Consider the following 16,868-nt stretch of genomic DNA (forward strand, 5'->3'; position numbering starts at 1 on the left):
ATACAATCCTAAGTAATCTTCCCACTAAATTCAATTGTATGTACTATCCCCACCGAGTTTGGTAACCATCTCTCCATGCGATTTGATATCCTCCACACCAAGACACGAACCAGTGACCCTAATGGCTCAAACGATATCAGGGTGGGTCTCCAAATTACAGGTCTCCACAGCTATTCACACCTTGACTCAGAGAGCCCCAACGACCCACTAACTGGTGGGGAGGGGGGCCACCACCTTCCAAATGGGTGTTCGTAGAGAAGAATTAGCTGCAACAAAGTCTTGACATACCTATAAGTAAAATGTGCATGTTGTCAACTTCTTAACCAATTATTCTGCTTCGACGACCAAACGATGGCTCTCTACGACATCTCACATGAACCTTTGCTTGAATGCACAAGACCACGTGGCCTAATGGACAAGGCGTCTGACTTCGAATCAGAAGATTGAGGGTTCGAGTCCCTTCGTGGTTGAATATCACTCTATTTAACCAAGGTAAGTGTTTAGAGAATGCTACAATTCAAGGAAGCCTCTTGCAAATGTGTCTTGTACACATCACATTGGGGATTTTAGCGAGTTCTAAATAGCTGTGTCCTCAATCCCACTGCAAGGTTGGTAAAAATGTCTCTCCTTGCCCAAGACTAAAACACATCTCAGTGTATGAAATGGCTTTCCTATTCCATATCTCAGGGGTTCAAGACCATTTGTGGTTGAAACTAGGAGCTAAACTGTTCTGAGCTTTCATTTGGGCTGTCAGGATAGACATTGTTCAAAACTTGGTCATAATAGTCACTGAACAAACACTGCAGGTAGAAGTGACATTATGCTGATGGATATTTCATTAAGGGAGCAATCTTTCTGCCATGTTCTATAATTCAGAGAAAATCTTGTAAATGATGTATCACTTACAAACAATTGGCCAGTATGGGGGTTGAACCCATGACCTTGGCGTTATTAGCACCACGCTCTGACCAACTGAGCTAACCGGCCATGTAAAGCGTGCGGATCAACTCCATTTATGTTCCCAGTGTTCATTTTGCACAAGATGCCCAACAGTGGAAGTGCAGTGTGATGTAGCCACCTTCCAGGTTCGGTGTTAGTAGAGAAGAATGAGCTGAAACAAAGTGGTCACATGTACCTTAGGGCAGCAGATGTCACACCTTGATAATCCCAATGAGATTCACTGTGATTTTTGAATATGGACTATTTTAATACATTTGAATGATTGATTGACCTTGAGTTTTGATGAACTAGCTCAAAAGTGAATCAGCTGGATATACAATCCCAAGTAATCTTCCCACTAAATTCAATTGTATGTACTATCCCCACCGAGTTTGGTAACCATCTCTCCATGCGATTTGATATACTCCACACCAAAACATTAACCAGTGACCCTAATGGCTCAAGCGATATCAGGGTGGGTCTCCAAATTACAGGTCTCCACAGCTATTCACACCTTGACTCAGAGAGCCCCAGTGACCCACTAACTGGTGGGGAGTGGGGCCACCACCTTCCAAATGGGTGTTAGTAGAGAAGAATTAGCTGCAACAAAGTCTTGACATACCTATCAGTAAAATGTGCATGTTGTCAACTTCTTAACCAATTATTCTGCCTAGACGACCAAACGATGGCTCTCTACGACGTGTCACGTGAACCTTTGCTTGAATGCACAAGACCACGTGGCCTAATGGACAAGGCGTCTGACTTCGAATCAGAAGATTGAGGGTTCGAGTCCCTTCGTGGTTGAATATCACTCTATTTAACCAAGGTAAGTGTTTAGAGAATGCTACAATTCAAGGAAGCCTCTTGCAAATGTGGCTTGTACACATCACATTGGGGATTTCAGCGAGTTCTAAATAGCTGTGTCCTCAATCCCACTGCAAGGTTGGTAAAAATGTCTCTCCTTGCCCAAGACTAAAACACATCTCAGTGTATGAAATGGCTTTCCTATTCCATATCTCAGGGGTTCAAGACCATTTGTGGTTTAAACTAGGAGCTAAACTGTTCTGAGCTTTCATTTGGGCTGTCAGGATAGACATTGTTCAAAACTTGGTCATAATAGTCACTGAACAAACACTGCAGGTAGAAGTGACATTATGCTGATGGATATTTCATTAAGGGAGCAATCTTTCTGCCATGTTCTATAATTCAGAGAAAATCTTGTAAATGATGTATCACTTACAAACAATTGGCCAGTATGGGGGTTGAACCCATGACCTTGGCGTTATTAGCACCACACTCTGACCAACTGAGCTAACCGGCCATGTAAAGCGTGCGGATCAACTCCATTTATGTTCCCAGTGTTCATTTTGCACAAGATGCCCAACAGTGGAAGTGCAGTGTGATGGAGCCACCTTCCAGGTTCGGTGTTAGTAGAGAAGAATGAGCTGAAACAAAGTGGTCACATGTACCTTAGGGCAGCAGATGTCACACCTTGATAACCCCAATGAGATTCACTGTGATTTGTGAATATGGACTATTTTAATACATTTGAATGATTGATTGACCTTGAGTTTTGATGAACTAGCTCAAAAGTGAATCAGCTGGATATACAATCCCAAGTAATCTTCCCACTAAATTCAATTGTATGTACTATCCCCACCGAGTTTGGTAACCATCTCTCCATGCGATTTGATATACTCCACACCAAAACATTAACCAGTGACCCTAATGGCTCAAACGATATCAGGGTGGGTCTCCAAATTACAGGTCTCCACAGCTATTCACACCTTGACTCAGAGAGCCCCAGTGACCCACTAACTGGTGGGGAGTGGGGCCACCACCTTCCAAATGGGTGTTAGTAGAGAAGAATTAGCTGCAACAAAGTCTTGACATACCTATCAGTAAAATGTGCATGTTGTCAACTTCTTAATCAATTATTCTGCTTCGACGACCAAACGATTGCTCTCTACGACATCTCACGTGAACCTTTGCTTGAATGCACAAGACCACGTGGCCTAATGGACAAGGCGTCTGACTTCGAATCAGAAGATTGAGGGTTTGAGTCCCTTCGTGGTTGAATGTCCCTCTATTTAACCAATGTAAGTGTTTAGGGAATGCTACAATTCAAGGAAGCCTCTTGCAAATGTGGCTTGTACACATCACATTGGGGATTTCAGCGAGCTCTAAATAGCTGTGTCCTCAATCCCACTGCAAGGTTGGTAAAAATGTCTCTCCTTGCCCAAGACTAAAACACATCTCAGTGTATGAAATGGCTTTCCTATTCCATATCTCAGGGGTTCAAGACCATTTGTGGTTGAAACTAGGAGCTAAACTGTTCTGAGCTTTAATTTGGGCTGTCAGGATAGACATTGTTCAAAACTTGGTCATAATAGTGACTGAACAAACACTACAGGTAGAAGTGACATTATGCTGATGGATATTTCATTAAGGGAGCAATCTTTCTGCCATGTTCTATAATTCAGAGAAAATCTTGTAAATGATGTATCACCTACAAACAATTGGCCAGTATGGGGGTTGAACCCATGACCTTGGCGTTATTAGCACCACGCTCTGACCAACTGAGCTAACCGGCCATGTAAAGCATGCGGATCAACTCCATTTATGTTCCCAGTGTTCATTTTGCACAAGATGCCCAACAGTGGAAGTGCAGTATGATGTAGCCACCTTCCAGGTTCGGTGTTAGTAGAGAAGAATGAGCTGAAACAAAGTGGTCACATGTACCTTAGGGCAGCAGATGTCACACCTTGATAATCCCAATGAGATTCACTTTGATTTGTGAATATGGACTATTTTAATAAATTCAAATGATTGATTGAGAACTAATGGACAAGGCGTCTGACTTCGAATCAGAAGATTGAGGGTTCGAGTCCCTTCGTGGTTGATTATCACTCTATTAACCAAGGTAAGTGTTTAGGGAATGCTACAATTCAAGGAAGCCTCTTGCAAATGTGGCTTGTACACATCACATTGGGGATTTCAGCGAGCTCTAAATAGCTGTGTCCTCAATCCCACTGCAAGGTTGGTAAAAATGTCTCTCCTTGCCCAAGACTAAAACATATCTCAGTGTATGAAATGGCTTTCCTATTCCATATCTCAGGGGTTCAAGACCATTTGTGGTTGAAACTAGGAGCTAAACTGTTCTGAGCTTTAATTTGGGCTGTCAGGATAGACATTGTTCAAAACTTGGTCATAATAGTCACTGAACAAACACTGCAGGTAGAAGTGACATTATGCTGATGGATATTTCATTAAGGGAGCAATCTTTCTGCCATTTTCTATAATTCAGAGAAAATCTTGTAAATGATGTATCACTTACAAACAATTGGCCAGTATGGGGGTTGAACCCATGACCTTGGCGTTATTAGCACCACGCTCTGACCAACTGAGCTAACCGGCCATGTAAAGCATGCGGATCAACTCCATTTATGTTCCCAGTGTTCATTTTGCACAAGATGCCCAACAGTGGAAGTGCAGTATGATGTAGCCACCTTCCAGGTTCGGTGTTAGTAGAGAAGAATGAGCTGAAACAAAGTGGTCACATGTACCTTAGGGCAGCAGATGTCACACCTTGATAATCCCAATGAGATTCACTTTGATTTGTGAATATGGACTATTTTAATAAATTCAAATGATTGATTGAGAACTAATGGACAAGGCGTCTGACTTCGAATCAGAAGATTGAGGGTTCGAGTCCCTTCGTGGTTGAATGTCCCTCTATTTAACCAAGGTAAGTGTTTAGGGAATGCTACAATTCAAGGAAGCCTCTTGCAAATGTGGCTTGTACACATCACATTGGGGATTTCAGCGAGCTCTAAATAACCGTGTCCTCAATCCCACTGCAAGGTTGGTAAAAATGTCTCTCCTTGCCCAAGAATAAAACACATCTCAGTGTATGAAATGGCTTTCCTATTCCATATCTCAGGGGTTCAAGACCCTTTGTGGTTGAAACTAGGAGCTAAACTGTTCTGAGCTTTAATTTGGGCTGTCAGGATAGACATTGTTCAAAACTTGGTGATAATAGTCACTGAACAAACACTGCAGGTAGAAGTGACATTATGCTGATGGATATTTCATTAAGGGAGCAATCTTTCTGTCATGTTCTATAATTCAGAGAAAATCTTGTAAATGATGTATCACTTACAAACAATTGGCCAGTATGGGGGTTGAACCCATGACCTTGGCGTTATTAGCACCACGCTCTGACCAACTGAGCTAACCGGCCATGTAAAGCATGCGGATCAACTCCATTTATGTTCCCAGTGTTCATTTTGCACAAGATGCCCAACAGTGGAAGTGCAGTATGATGTAGCCACCTTCCAGGTTCGGTGTTAGTAGAGAAGAATGAGCTGAAACAAAGTGGTCACATGTACCTTAGGGCAGCAGATGTCACACCTTGATAATCCCAATGAGATTCACTTTGATTTGTGAATATGGACTATTTTAATAAATTCAAATGATTGATTGAGAACTAATGGACAAGGCGTCTGACTTCGAATCAGAAGATTGAGGGTTCGAGTCCCTTCGTGGTTGATTATCACTCTATTAACCAAGGTAAGTGTTTAGGGAATGCTACAATTCAAGGAAGCCTCTTGCAAATGTGGCTTGTACACATCACATTGGGGATTTCAGCGAGCTCTAAATAGCTGTGTCCTCAATCCCACTGCAAGGTTGGTAAAAATGTCTCTCCTTGCCCAAGACTAAAACATATCTCAGTGTATGAAATGGCTTTCCTATTCCATATCTCAGGGGTTCAAGACCATTTGTGGTTGAAACTAGGAGCTAAACTGTTCTGAGCTTTAATTTGGGCTGTCAGGATAGACATTGTTCAAAACTTGGTCATAATAGTCACTGAACAAACACTGCAGGTAGAAGTGACATTATGCTGATGGATATTTCATTAAGGGAGCAATCTTTCTGCCATGTTCTATAATTCAGAGAAAATCTTGTAAATGATGTATCACTTACAAACAATTGGCCAGTATGGGGGTTGAACCCATGACCTTGGCGTTATTAGCACCACACTCTGACCAACTGAGCTAACCGGCCATGTAAAGCGTGCGGATCAACTCCATTTATGTTCCCAGTGTTCATTTTGCACAAGATGCCCAACAGTGGAAGTGCAGTATGATGTAGCCACCTTCCAGGTTCGGTGTTAGTAGAGAAGAATGAGCTGAAACAAAGTGGTCACATGTACCTTAGGGCAGCAGATGTCACACCTTGATAATCCCAATGAGATTCACTTTGATTTGTGAATATGGACTATTTTAATAAATTCAAATGATTGATTGACCTTGAGTTTTGATGAACTAGCTCAAAAGTGAATCAGCTGGATATACAATCCTAAGTAATCTTCCCACTAAATTCAATTGTATGTACTATCCCCACCGAGTTTGGTAACCATCTCTCCATGCGATTTGATATCCTCCACACCAAGACACGAACCAGTGACCCTAATGGCTCAAACGATATCAGGGTGGGTCTCCAAATTACAGGTCTCCACAGCTATTCACACCTTGACTCAGAGAACCCCAACGACCCACTAACTGGTGGGGAGGGGGGCCACCACCTTCCAAATGGGTGTTCGTAGAGAAGAATTAGCTGCAACAAAGTCTTGACATACCTATAAGTAAAATGTGCATGTTGTCAACTTCTTAACCAATTATTCTGCTTCGACGACCAAACGATGGCTCTCTACGACATCTCACGTGAACCTTTGCTTGAATGCACAAGACCACGTGGCCTAATGGACAAGGCGTCTGACTTCGAATCAGAAGATTGAGGGTTCGAGTCCCTTCGTGGTTGAATATCACTCTATTTAACCAAGGTAAGTGTTTAGAGAATGCTACAATTCAAGGAAGCCTCTTGCAAATGTGTCTTGTACACATCACATTGGGGATTTTAGCGAGTTCTAAATAGCTGTGTCCTCAATCCCACTGCAAGGTTGGTAAAAATGTCTCTCCTTGCCCAAGACTAAAACACATCTCAGTGTATGAAATGGCTTTCCTATTCCATATCTCAGGGGTTCAAGACCATTTGTGGTTGAAACTAGGAGCTAAACTGTTCTGAGCTTTCATTTGGGCTGTCAGGATAGACATTGTTCAAAACTTGGTCATAATAGTCACTGAACAAACACTGCAGGTAGAAGTGACATTATGCCGATGGATATTTCATTAAGGGAGCAATCTTTCTGCCATGTTCTATAATTCAGAGAAAATCTTGTAAATGATGTATCACTTACAAACAATTGGCCAGTATGGGGGTTGAACCCATGACCTTGGCATTATTAGCACCACACTCTGACCAACTGAGCTAACCGGCCATGTAAAGCGTGCGGATCAACTCCATTTATGTTCCCAGTGTTCATTTTGCACAAGATGCCCAACAGTGGAAGTGCAGTGTGATGGAGCCACCTTCCAGGTTCGCTGTTAGTAGAGAAGAATGAGCTGAAACAAAGTGGTCACATGTACCTTAGGACAACAGATGTCACACCTTGATAACCCCAATGAGATTCACTGTGATTTGTGAATATGGACTATTTTAATACATTTGAATGATTGATTGACCTTGAGTTTTGATGAACTAGCTCAAAAGTGAATCAGCTGGATATACAATCCCAAGTAATCTTCCCACTAAATTCAATTGTATGTACTATCCCCACCGAGTTTGGTAACCATCTCTCCATGCGATTTGATATACTCCACACCAAAACATTAACCAGTGACCCTAATGGCTCAAACGATATCAGGGTGGGTCTCCAAATTACAGGTCTCCACAGCTATTCACACCTTGACTCAGAGAGCCCCAGTGACCCACTAACTGGTGGGGAGTGGGGCCACCACCTTCCAAATGGGTGTTAGTAGAGAAGAATTAGCTGCAACAAAGTCTTGACATACCTATCAGTAAAATGTGCATGTTGTCAACTTCTTAATCAATTATTCTGCTTCGACGACCAAACGATTGCTCTCTACGACATCTCACGTGAACCTTTGCTTGAATGCACAAGACCACGTGGCCTAATGGACAAGGCGTCTGACTTCGAATCAGAAGATTGAGGGTTCGAGTCCCTTCGTGGTTGAATGTCCCTCTATTTAACCAATGTAAGTGTTTAGGGAATGCTACAATTCAAGGAAGCCTCTTGCAAATGTGGCTTGTACACATCACATTGGGGATTTCAGCGAGCTCTAAATAGCTGTGTCCTCAATCCCACTGCAAGGTTGGTAAAAATGTCTCTCCTTGCCCAAGACTAAAACACATCTCAGTGTATGAAATGGCTTTCCTATTCCATATCTCAGGGGTTCAAGACCATTTGTGGTTGAAACTAGGAGCTAAACTGTTCTGAGCTTTAATTTGGGCTGTCAGGATAGACATTGTTCAAAACTTGGTCATAATAGTGACTGAACAAACACTACAGGTAGAAGTGACATTATGCTGATGGATATTTCATTAAGGGAGCAATCTTTCTGCCATGTTCTATAATTCAGAGAAAATCTTGTAAATGATGTATCACCTACAAACAATTGGCCAGTATGGGGGTTGAACCCATGACCTTAGCATATTAGCACCACGCTCTGACCAACTGAGCTAACCGGCCATGTAAAGCATGCGGATCAACTCCATTTATGTTCCCAGTGTTCATTTTGCACAAGATGCCCAACAGTGGAAGTGCAGTATGATGTAGCCACCTTCCAGGTTCGGTGTTAGTAGAGAAGAATGAGCTGAAACAAAGTGGTCACATGTACCTTAGGGCAGCAGATGTCACACCTTGATAATCCCAATGAGATTCACTTTGATTTGTGAATATGGACTATTTTAATAAATTCAAATGATTGATTGAGAACTAATGGACAAGGCGTCTGACTTCGAATCAGAAGATTGAGGGTTCGAGTCCCTTCGTGGTTGATTATCACTCTATTAACCAAGGTAAGTGTTTAGGGAATGCTACAATTCAAGGAAGCCTCTTGCAAATGTGGCTTGTACACATCACATTGGGGATTTCAGCGAGCTCTAAATAGCTGTGTCCTCAATCCCACTGCAAGGTTGGTAAAAATGTCTCTCCTTGCCCAAGACTAAAACATATCTCAGTGTATGAAATGGCTTTCCTATTCCATATCTCTGGGGTTCAAGACCATTTGTGGTTGAAACTAGGAGCTAAACTGTTCTGAGCTTTAATTTGGGCTGTCAGGATAGACATTGTTCAAAACTTGGTCATAATAGTCACTGAACAAACACTGCAGGTAGAAGTGACATTATGCTGATGGATATTTCATTAAGGGAGCAATCTTTCTGCCATTTTCTATAATTCAGAGAAAATCTTGTAAATGATGTATCACTTACAAACAATTGGCCAGTATGGGGGTTGAACCCATGACCTTGGCGTTATTAGCACCACGCTCTGACCAACTGAGCTAACCGGCCATGTAAAGCATGCGGATCAACTCCATTTATGTTCCCAGTGTTCATTTTGCACAAGATGCCCAACAGTGGAAGTGCAGTATGATGTAGCCACCTTCCAGGTTCGGTGTTAGTAGAGAAGAATGAGCTGAAACAAAGTGGTCACATGTACCTTAGGGCAGCAGATGTCACACCTTGATAATCCCAATGAGATTCACTTTGATTTGTGAATATGGACTATTTTAATAAATTCAAATGATTGATTGAGAACTAATGGACAAGGCGTCTGACTTCGAATCAGAAGATTGAGGGTTCGAGTCCCTTCGTGGTTGAATGTCCCTCTATTTAACCAAGGTAAGTGTTTAGGGAATGCTACAATTCAAGGAAGCCTCTTGCAAATGTGGCTTGTACACATCACATTGGGGATTTCAGCGAGCTCTAAATAACCGTGTCCTCAATCCCACTGCAAGGTTGGTAAAAATGTCTCTCCTTGCCCAAGAATAAAACACATCTCAGTGTATGAAATGGCTTTCCTATTCCATATCTCAGGGGTTCAAGACCCTTTGTGGTTGAAACTAGGAGCTAAACTGTTCTGAGCTTTAATTTGGGCTGTCAGGATAGACATTGTTCAAAACTTGGTGATAATAGTCACTGAACAAACACTGCAGGTAGAAGTGACATTATGCTGATGGATATTTCATTAAGGGAGCAATCTTTCTGTCATGTTCTATAATTCAGAGAAAATCTTGTAAATGATGTATCACTTACAAACAATTGGCCAGTATGGGGGTTGAACCCATGACCTTGGCGTTATTAGCACCACGCTCTGACCAACTGAGCTAACCGGCCATGTAAAGCATGCGGATCAACTCCATTTATGTTCCCAGTGTTCATTTTGCACAAGATGCCCAACAGTGGAAGTGCAGTGTGATGTAGCCACCTTCCAGGTTCGGTGTTAGTAGAGAAGAATGAGCTGAAACAAAGTGGTCACATGTACCTTAGGGCAGCAGATGTCACACCTTGATAATCCCAATGAGATTCACTTTGATTTGTGAATATGGACTATTTTAATAAATTCAAATGATTGATTGACCTTGAGTTTTGATGAACTAGCTCAAAAGTGAATCAGCTGGATATACAATCCTAAGTAATCTTCCCACTAAATTCAATTGTATGTACTATCCCCACCGAGTTTGGTAACCATCTCTCCATGCGATTTGATATCCTCCACACCAAGACACGAACCAGTGACCCTAATGGCTCAAACGATATCAGGGTGGGTCTCCAAATTACAGGTCTCCACAGCTATTCACACCTTGACTCAGAGAACCCCAACGACCCACTAACTGGTGGGGAGGGGGGCCACCACCTTCCAAATGGGTGTTCGTAGAGAAGAATTAGCTGCAACAAAGTCTTGACATACCTATAAGTAAAATGTGCATGTTGTCAACTTCTTAACCAATTATTCTGCTTCGACGACCAAACGATGGCTCTCTACGACATCTCACGTGAACCTTTGCTTGAATGCACAAGACCACGTGGCCTAATGGACAAGGCGTCTGACTTCGAATCAGAAGATTGAGGGTTCGAGTCCCTTCGTGGTTGAATATCACTCTATTTAACCAAGGTAAGTGTTTAGAGAATGCTACAATTCAAGGAAGCCTCTTGCAAATGTGTCTTGTACACATCACATTGGGGATTTTAGCGAGTTCTAAATAGCTGTGTCCTCAATCCCACTGCAAGGTTGGTAAAAATGTCTCTCCTTGCCCAAGACTAAAACACATCTCAGTGTATGAAATGGCTTTCCTATTCCATATCTCAGGGGTTCAAGACCATTTGTGGTTGAAACTAGGAGCTAAACTGTTCTGAGCTTTCATTTGGGCTGTCAGGATAGACATTGTTCAAAACTTGGTCATAATAGTCACTGAACAAACACTGCAGGTAGAAGTGACATTATGCTGATGGATATTTCATTAAGGGAGCAATCTTTCTGCCATGTTCTATAATTCAGAGAAAATCTTGTAAATGATGTATCACTTACAAACAATTGGCCAGTATGGGGGTTGAACCCATGACCTTGGCGTTATTAGCACCACGCTCTGACCAACTGAGCTAACCGGCCATGTAAAGCGTGCGGATCAACTCCATTTATGTTCCCAGTGTTCATTTTGCACAAGATGCCCAACAGTGGAAGTGCAGTGTGATGTAGCCACCTTCCAGGTTCGGTGTTAGTAGAGAAGAATGAGCTGAAACAAAGTGGTCACATGTACCTTAGGGCAGCAGATGTCACACCTTGATAATCCCAATGAGATTCACTGTGATTTGTGAATATGGACTATTTTAATACATTTGAATGATTGATTGACCTTGAGTTTTGATGAACTAGCTCAAAAGTGAATCAGCTGGATATACAATCCCAAGTAATCTTCCCACTAAATTAAATTGTATGTACTATCCCCACCGAGTTTGGTAACCATCTCTCCATGCGATTTGATATACTCCACACCAAAACATTAACCAGTGACCCTAATGGCTCAAGCGATATCAGGGTGGGTCTCCAAATTACAGGTCTCCACAGCTATTCACACCTTGACTCAGAGAGCCCCAGTGACCCACTAACTGGTGGGGAGTGGGGCCACCACCTTCCAAATGGGTGTTAGTAGAGAAGAATTAGCTGCAACAAAGTCTTGACATACCTATCAGTAAAATGTGCATGTTGTCAACTTCTTAACCAATTATTCTGCCTAGACGACCAAACGATGGCTCTCTACGACGTCTCACGTGAACCTTTGCTTGAATGCACAAGACCACGTGGCCTAATGGACAAGGCGTCTGACTTCGAATCAGAAGATTGAGGGTTCGAGTCCCTTCGTGGTTGAATATCACTCTATTTAACCAAGGTAAGTGTTTAGAGAATGCTACAATTCAAGGAAGCCTCTTGCAAATGTGGCTTGTACACATCACATTGGGGATTTTAGCGAGTTCTAAATAGCTGTGTCCTCAATCCCACTGCAAGGTTGGTAAAAATGTCTCTCCTTGCCCAAGACTAAAACACATCTCAGTGTATGAAATGGCTTTCCTATTCCATATCTCAGGGGTTCAAGACCATTTGTGGTTGAAACTAGGAGCTAAACTGTTCTGAGCTTTCATTTGGGCTGTCAGGATAGACATTGTTCAAAACTTGGTCATAATAGTCACTGAACAAACACTGCAGGTAGAAGTGACATTATGCTGATGGATATTTCATTAAGGGAGCAATCTTTCTGCCATGTTCTATAATTCAGAGAAAATCTTGTAAATGATGTATCACTTACAAACAATTGGCCAGTATGGGGGTTGAACCCATGACCTTGGCGTTATTAGCACCACGCTCTGACCAACTGAGCTAACCGGCCATGTAAAGCGTGCGGATCAACTCCATTTATGTTCCCAGTGTTCATTTTGCACAAGATGCCCAACAGTGGAAGTGCAGTGTGATGTAGCCACCTTCCAGGTTCGGTGTTAGTAGAGAAGAATGAGCTGAAACAAAGTGGTCACATGTACCTTAGGGCAGCAGATGTCACACCTTGATAATCCCAATGAGATTCACTGTGATTTGTGAATATGGACTATTTTAATACATTTGAATGATTGATTGACCTTGAGTTTTGATGAACTAGCTCAAAAGTGAATCAGCTGGATATACAATCCCAAGTAATCTTCCCACTAAATTAAATTGTATGTACTATCCCCACCGAGTTTGGTAACCATCTCTCCATGCGATTTGATATACTCCACACCAAAACATTAACCAGTGACCCTAATGGCTCAAGCGATATCAGGGTGGGTCTCCAAATTACAGGTCTCCACAGCTATTCACACCTTGACTCAGAGAGCCCCAGTGACCCACTAACTGGTGGGGAGTGGGGCCACCACCTTCCAAATGGGTGTTAGTAGAGAAGAATTAGCTGCAACAAAGTCTTGACATACCTATCAGTAAAATGTGCATGTTGTCAACTTCTTAACCAATTATTCTGCCTAGACGACCAAACGATGGCTCTCTACGACGTCTCACGTGAACCTTTGCTTGAATGCACAAGACCACGTGGCCTAATGGACAAGGCGTCTGACTTCGAATCAGAAGATTGAGGGTTCGAGTCCCTTCGTGGTTGAATATCACTCTATTTAACCAAGGTAAGTGTTTAGAGAATGCTACAATTCAAGGAAGCCTCTTGCAAATGTGGCTTGTACACATCACATTGGGGATTTCAGCGAGCTCTAAATAGCTGTGTCCTCAATCCCACTGCAAGGTTGGTAAAAATGTCTCTCCTTGCCCAAGACTAAAACACATCTCAGTGTATGAAATGGCTTTCCTATTCCATATCTCAGGGGTTCAAGACCCTTTGTGGTTGAAACTAGGAGCTAAACTGTTCTGAGCTTTCATTTGGGCTGTCAGGATAGACATTGTTCAAAACTTGGTCATAATAGTCACTGAACAAACACTGCAGGTAGAAGTGACATTATGCTGATGGATATTTCATTAAGGGAGCAATCTTTCTGCCATGTTCTATAATTCAGAGAAAATCTTGTAAATGATGTATCACTTACAAACAATTGGCCAGTATGGGGGTTGAACCCATGACCTTGGCGTTATTAGCACCACGCTCTGACCAACTGAGCTAACCGGCCATGTAAAGCGTGTGGATCAACTCCATTTATGTTCCCAGTGTTCATTTTGCACAAGATGCCCAACAGTGGAAGTGCAGTGTGATGTAGCCACCTTCCAGGTTCGGTGTTAGTAGAGAAGAATGAGCTGAAACAAAGTGGTCACATGTACCTTAGGGCAGCAGATGTAACACCTTGATAATCCCAATGAGATTCACTGTGATTTGTGAATATGGACTATTTTAATAAATTCAAATGATTGATTGACCTTGAGTTTTGATGAACTAGCTCAAAAGTGAATCAGCTGGATATACAATCCCAAGTAATCTTCCCACTAAATTAAATTGTATGTACTATCCCCACCGAGTTTGGTAACCATCTCTCCATGCGATTTGATATACTCCACACCAAAACATTAACCAGTGACCCTAATGGCTCAAACGATATCAGGGTGGGTCTCCAAATTACAGGTCTCCACAGCTATTCACACCTTGACTCAGAGAGCCCCAGTGACCCACTAACTGGTGGGGAGTGGGGCCACCACCTTCCAAATGGGTGTTAGTAGAGAAGAATTAGCTGCAACAAAGTCTTGACATACCTATCAGTAAAATGTGCATGTTGTCAACTTCTTAACCAATTATTCTGCTTCGACGACCAAACGATGGCTCTCTACGAGGTCTCACGTGAACCTTTGCTTGAATGCACAAGACCACGTGGCCTAATGGACAAGGCGTCTGACTTCGAATCAGAAGATTGAGGGTTCGAGTCCCTTCGTGGTTGAATATCACTCTATTTAACCAAGGTAAGTGTTTAGAGAATGCTACAATTCAAGGAAGCCTCTTGCAAATGTGGCTTGTACACATCACATTGGGGATTTCAGCGAGCTCTAAATAGCTGTGTCCTCAATCCCACTGCAAGGTTGGTAAAAATGTCTCTCCTTGCCCAAGACTAAAACATATCTCAGTGTATGAAATGGCTTTCCTATTCCATATCTCAGGGGTTCAAGACCATTTGTGGTTGAAACTAGGAGCTAAACTGTTCTGAGCTTTAATTTGGGCTGTCAGGATAGACATTGTTCAAAACTTGGTCATAATAGTCACTGAACAAACACTGCAGGTAGAAGTGACATTATGCTGATGGATATTTCATTAAGGGAGCAATCTTTCTGCCATTTTCTATAATTCAGAGAAAATCTTGTAAATGATGTATCACTTACAAACAATTGGCCAGTATGGGGGTTGAACCCATGACCTTGGCGTTATTAGCACCACGCTCTGACCAACTGAGCTAACCGGCCATGTAAAGCATGCGGATCAACTCCATTTATGTTCCCAGTGTTCATTTTGCACAAGATGCCCAACAGTGGAAGTGCAGTGTGATGTAGCCACCTTCCAGGTTCGGTGTTAGTAGAGAAGAATGAGCTGAAACAAAGTGGTCACATGTACCTTAGGGCAGCAGATGTAACACCTTGATAATCCCAATGAGATTCACTGTGATTTGTGAATATGGACTATTTTAATAAATTCAAATGATTGATTGACCTTGAGTTTTGATGAACTAGCTCAAAAGTGAATCAGCTGGATATACAATCCCAAGTAATCTTCCCACTAAATTCAATTGTATGTACTATCCCCACCGAGTTTGGTAACCATCTCTCCATGCGATTTGATATACTCCACACCAAAACATTAACCAGTGACCCTAATGGCTCAAACGATATCAGGGTGGGTCTCCAAATTACAGGTCTCCACAGCTATTCACACCTTGACTCAGAGAGCCCCAGTGACCCACTAACTGGTGGGGAGTGGGGCCACCACCTTCCAAATGGGTGTTAGTAGAGAAGAATTAGCTGCAACAAAGTCTTGACATACCTATCAGTAAAATGTGCATGTTGTCAACTTCTTAATCAATTATTCTGCTTCGACGACCAAACGATGGCTCTCTACGAGGTCTCACGTGAACCTTTGCTTGAATGCACAAGACCACGTGGCCTAATGGACAAGGCGTCTGACTTCGAATCAGAAGATTGAGGGTTCGAGTCCCTTCGTGGTTGAATATCACTCTATTTAACCAAGGTAAGTGTTTAGAGAATGCTACAATTCAAGGAAGCCTCTTGCAAATGTGGCTTGTACACATCACATTGGGAATTTCAGCGAGTTCTAAATAGCTGTGTCCTCAATCCCACTGCAAGGTTGGTAAAAATGTCTCTCCTTGCCCAAGACTAAAACACATCTCAGTGTATGAAATGGCTTTTCTATTCCATATCTCAGGGGTTCAAGACCATTTGTGGTTGAAACTAGGAGCTAAACTGTTCTGAGCTTTAATTTGGGCTGTCAGGATAGACATTGTTCAAAACTTGGTCATAATAGTCACTGAACAAACACTGCAGGTAGAAGTGACATTATGCTGATGGATATTTCATTAAGGGAGCAATCTTTCTGCCATTTTCTATAATTCAGAGAAAATCTTGTAAATGATGTATCACTTACAAACAATTGGCCAGTATGGGGGTTGAACCCATGACCTTGGCGTTATTAGCACCACGCTCTGACCAACTGAGCTAACCGGCCATGTAAAGCATGCGGATCAACTCCATTTATGTTCCCAGTGTTCATTTTGCACAAGATGCCCAACAGTGGAAGTGCAGTATGATGTAGCCACCTTCCAGGTTCGGTGTTAGTAGAGAAGAATGAGCTGAAACAAAGTGGTCACATGTACCTTAGGGCAGCAGATGTAACACCTTGATAATCCCAATGAGATTCACTATGATTTGTGAATATGGACTATTTTAATAAATTCAAATGATTGATTGACCTTGAGTTTTGATGAACTAGCTCAAAAGTGAATCAGCTGGATATACAATCCCAAGTAAT

The 16,868-nt window shown here is 42.2% G+C and overlaps 1 protein-coding gene and 24 non-coding genes across 25 annotated transcripts in view; 10 read left to right on the plus strand and 15 right to left on the minus strand.

Moving 5' to 3' along the window:
• whrnb (whirlin b) overlaps positions 1-16,868 on the minus strand; it is a 110,828-nt gene that overhangs the window by 56,202 nt on the left and 37,758 nt on the right. The gene's annotated exons all lie outside the window — the stretch shown is intronic.
• trnar-ucg (transfer RNA arginine (anticodon UCG)) lies at positions 398-470 on the plus strand. The gene has a single exon. It is a non-coding gene; the product is annotated as a tRNA-Arg (tRNA).
• trnai-aau (transfer RNA isoleucine (anticodon AAU)) lies at positions 914-987 on the minus strand. Its single transcript has one exon. It is a non-coding gene; the product is annotated as a tRNA-Ile (tRNA).
• On the plus strand, positions 1,671-1,743 carry trnar-ucg (transfer RNA arginine (anticodon UCG)). Its single transcript has one exon. It is a non-coding gene; the product is annotated as a tRNA-Arg (tRNA).
• Positions 2,187-2,260, minus strand: trnai-aau (transfer RNA isoleucine (anticodon AAU)). The gene has a single exon. It is a non-coding gene; the product is annotated as a tRNA-Ile (tRNA).
• Positions 2,944-3,016, plus strand: trnar-ucg (transfer RNA arginine (anticodon UCG)). The gene has a single exon. It is a non-coding gene; the product is annotated as a tRNA-Arg (tRNA).
• Positions 3,460-3,533, minus strand: trnai-aau (transfer RNA isoleucine (anticodon AAU)). The gene has a single exon. It is a non-coding gene; the product is annotated as a tRNA-Ile (tRNA).
• Positions 4,284-4,357, minus strand: trnai-aau (transfer RNA isoleucine (anticodon AAU)). Its single transcript has one exon. It is a non-coding gene; the product is annotated as a tRNA-Ile (tRNA).
• On the minus strand, positions 5,109-5,182 carry trnai-aau (transfer RNA isoleucine (anticodon AAU)). The gene has a single exon. It is a non-coding gene; the product is annotated as a tRNA-Ile (tRNA).
• Positions 5,933-6,006, minus strand: trnai-aau (transfer RNA isoleucine (anticodon AAU)). Its single transcript has one exon. It is a non-coding gene; the product is annotated as a tRNA-Ile (tRNA).
• trnar-ucg (transfer RNA arginine (anticodon UCG)) lies at positions 6,690-6,762 on the plus strand. Its single transcript has one exon. It is a non-coding gene; the product is annotated as a tRNA-Arg (tRNA).
• trnai-aau (transfer RNA isoleucine (anticodon AAU)) lies at positions 7,206-7,279 on the minus strand. Its single transcript has one exon. It is a non-coding gene; the product is annotated as a tRNA-Ile (tRNA).
• Positions 7,963-8,035, plus strand: trnar-ucg (transfer RNA arginine (anticodon UCG)). Its single transcript has one exon. It is a non-coding gene; the product is annotated as a tRNA-Arg (tRNA).
• On the minus strand, positions 9,302-9,375 carry trnai-aau (transfer RNA isoleucine (anticodon AAU)). Its single transcript has one exon. It is a non-coding gene; the product is annotated as a tRNA-Ile (tRNA).
• trnai-aau (transfer RNA isoleucine (anticodon AAU)) lies at positions 10,127-10,200 on the minus strand. Its single transcript has one exon. It is a non-coding gene; the product is annotated as a tRNA-Ile (tRNA).
• trnar-ucg (transfer RNA arginine (anticodon UCG)) lies at positions 10,884-10,956 on the plus strand. Its single transcript has one exon. It is a non-coding gene; the product is annotated as a tRNA-Arg (tRNA).
• trnai-aau (transfer RNA isoleucine (anticodon AAU)) lies at positions 11,400-11,473 on the minus strand. Its single transcript has one exon. It is a non-coding gene; the product is annotated as a tRNA-Ile (tRNA).
• trnar-ucg (transfer RNA arginine (anticodon UCG)) lies at positions 12,157-12,229 on the plus strand. The gene has a single exon. It is a non-coding gene; the product is annotated as a tRNA-Arg (tRNA).
• trnai-aau (transfer RNA isoleucine (anticodon AAU)) lies at positions 12,673-12,746 on the minus strand. Its single transcript has one exon. It is a non-coding gene; the product is annotated as a tRNA-Ile (tRNA).
• Positions 13,430-13,502, plus strand: trnar-ucg (transfer RNA arginine (anticodon UCG)). Its single transcript has one exon. It is a non-coding gene; the product is annotated as a tRNA-Arg (tRNA).
• trnai-aau (transfer RNA isoleucine (anticodon AAU)) lies at positions 13,946-14,019 on the minus strand. The gene has a single exon. It is a non-coding gene; the product is annotated as a tRNA-Ile (tRNA).
• On the plus strand, positions 14,703-14,775 carry trnar-ucg (transfer RNA arginine (anticodon UCG)). Its single transcript has one exon. It is a non-coding gene; the product is annotated as a tRNA-Arg (tRNA).
• Positions 15,219-15,292, minus strand: trnai-aau (transfer RNA isoleucine (anticodon AAU)). The gene has a single exon. It is a non-coding gene; the product is annotated as a tRNA-Ile (tRNA).
• Positions 15,976-16,048, plus strand: trnar-ucg (transfer RNA arginine (anticodon UCG)). The gene has a single exon. It is a non-coding gene; the product is annotated as a tRNA-Arg (tRNA).
• On the minus strand, positions 16,492-16,565 carry trnai-aau (transfer RNA isoleucine (anticodon AAU)). Its single transcript has one exon. It is a non-coding gene; the product is annotated as a tRNA-Ile (tRNA).

The sequence above is a fragment of the Paralichthys olivaceus genome, chromosome 4 (genome assembly GCF_024713975.1).
Source record: "Paralichthys olivaceus isolate ysfri-2021 chromosome 4, ASM2471397v2, whole genome shotgun sequence".
Taxonomy (NCBI): Eukaryota; Metazoa; Chordata; class Actinopteri; order Pleuronectiformes; family Paralichthyidae; genus Paralichthys; species Paralichthys olivaceus.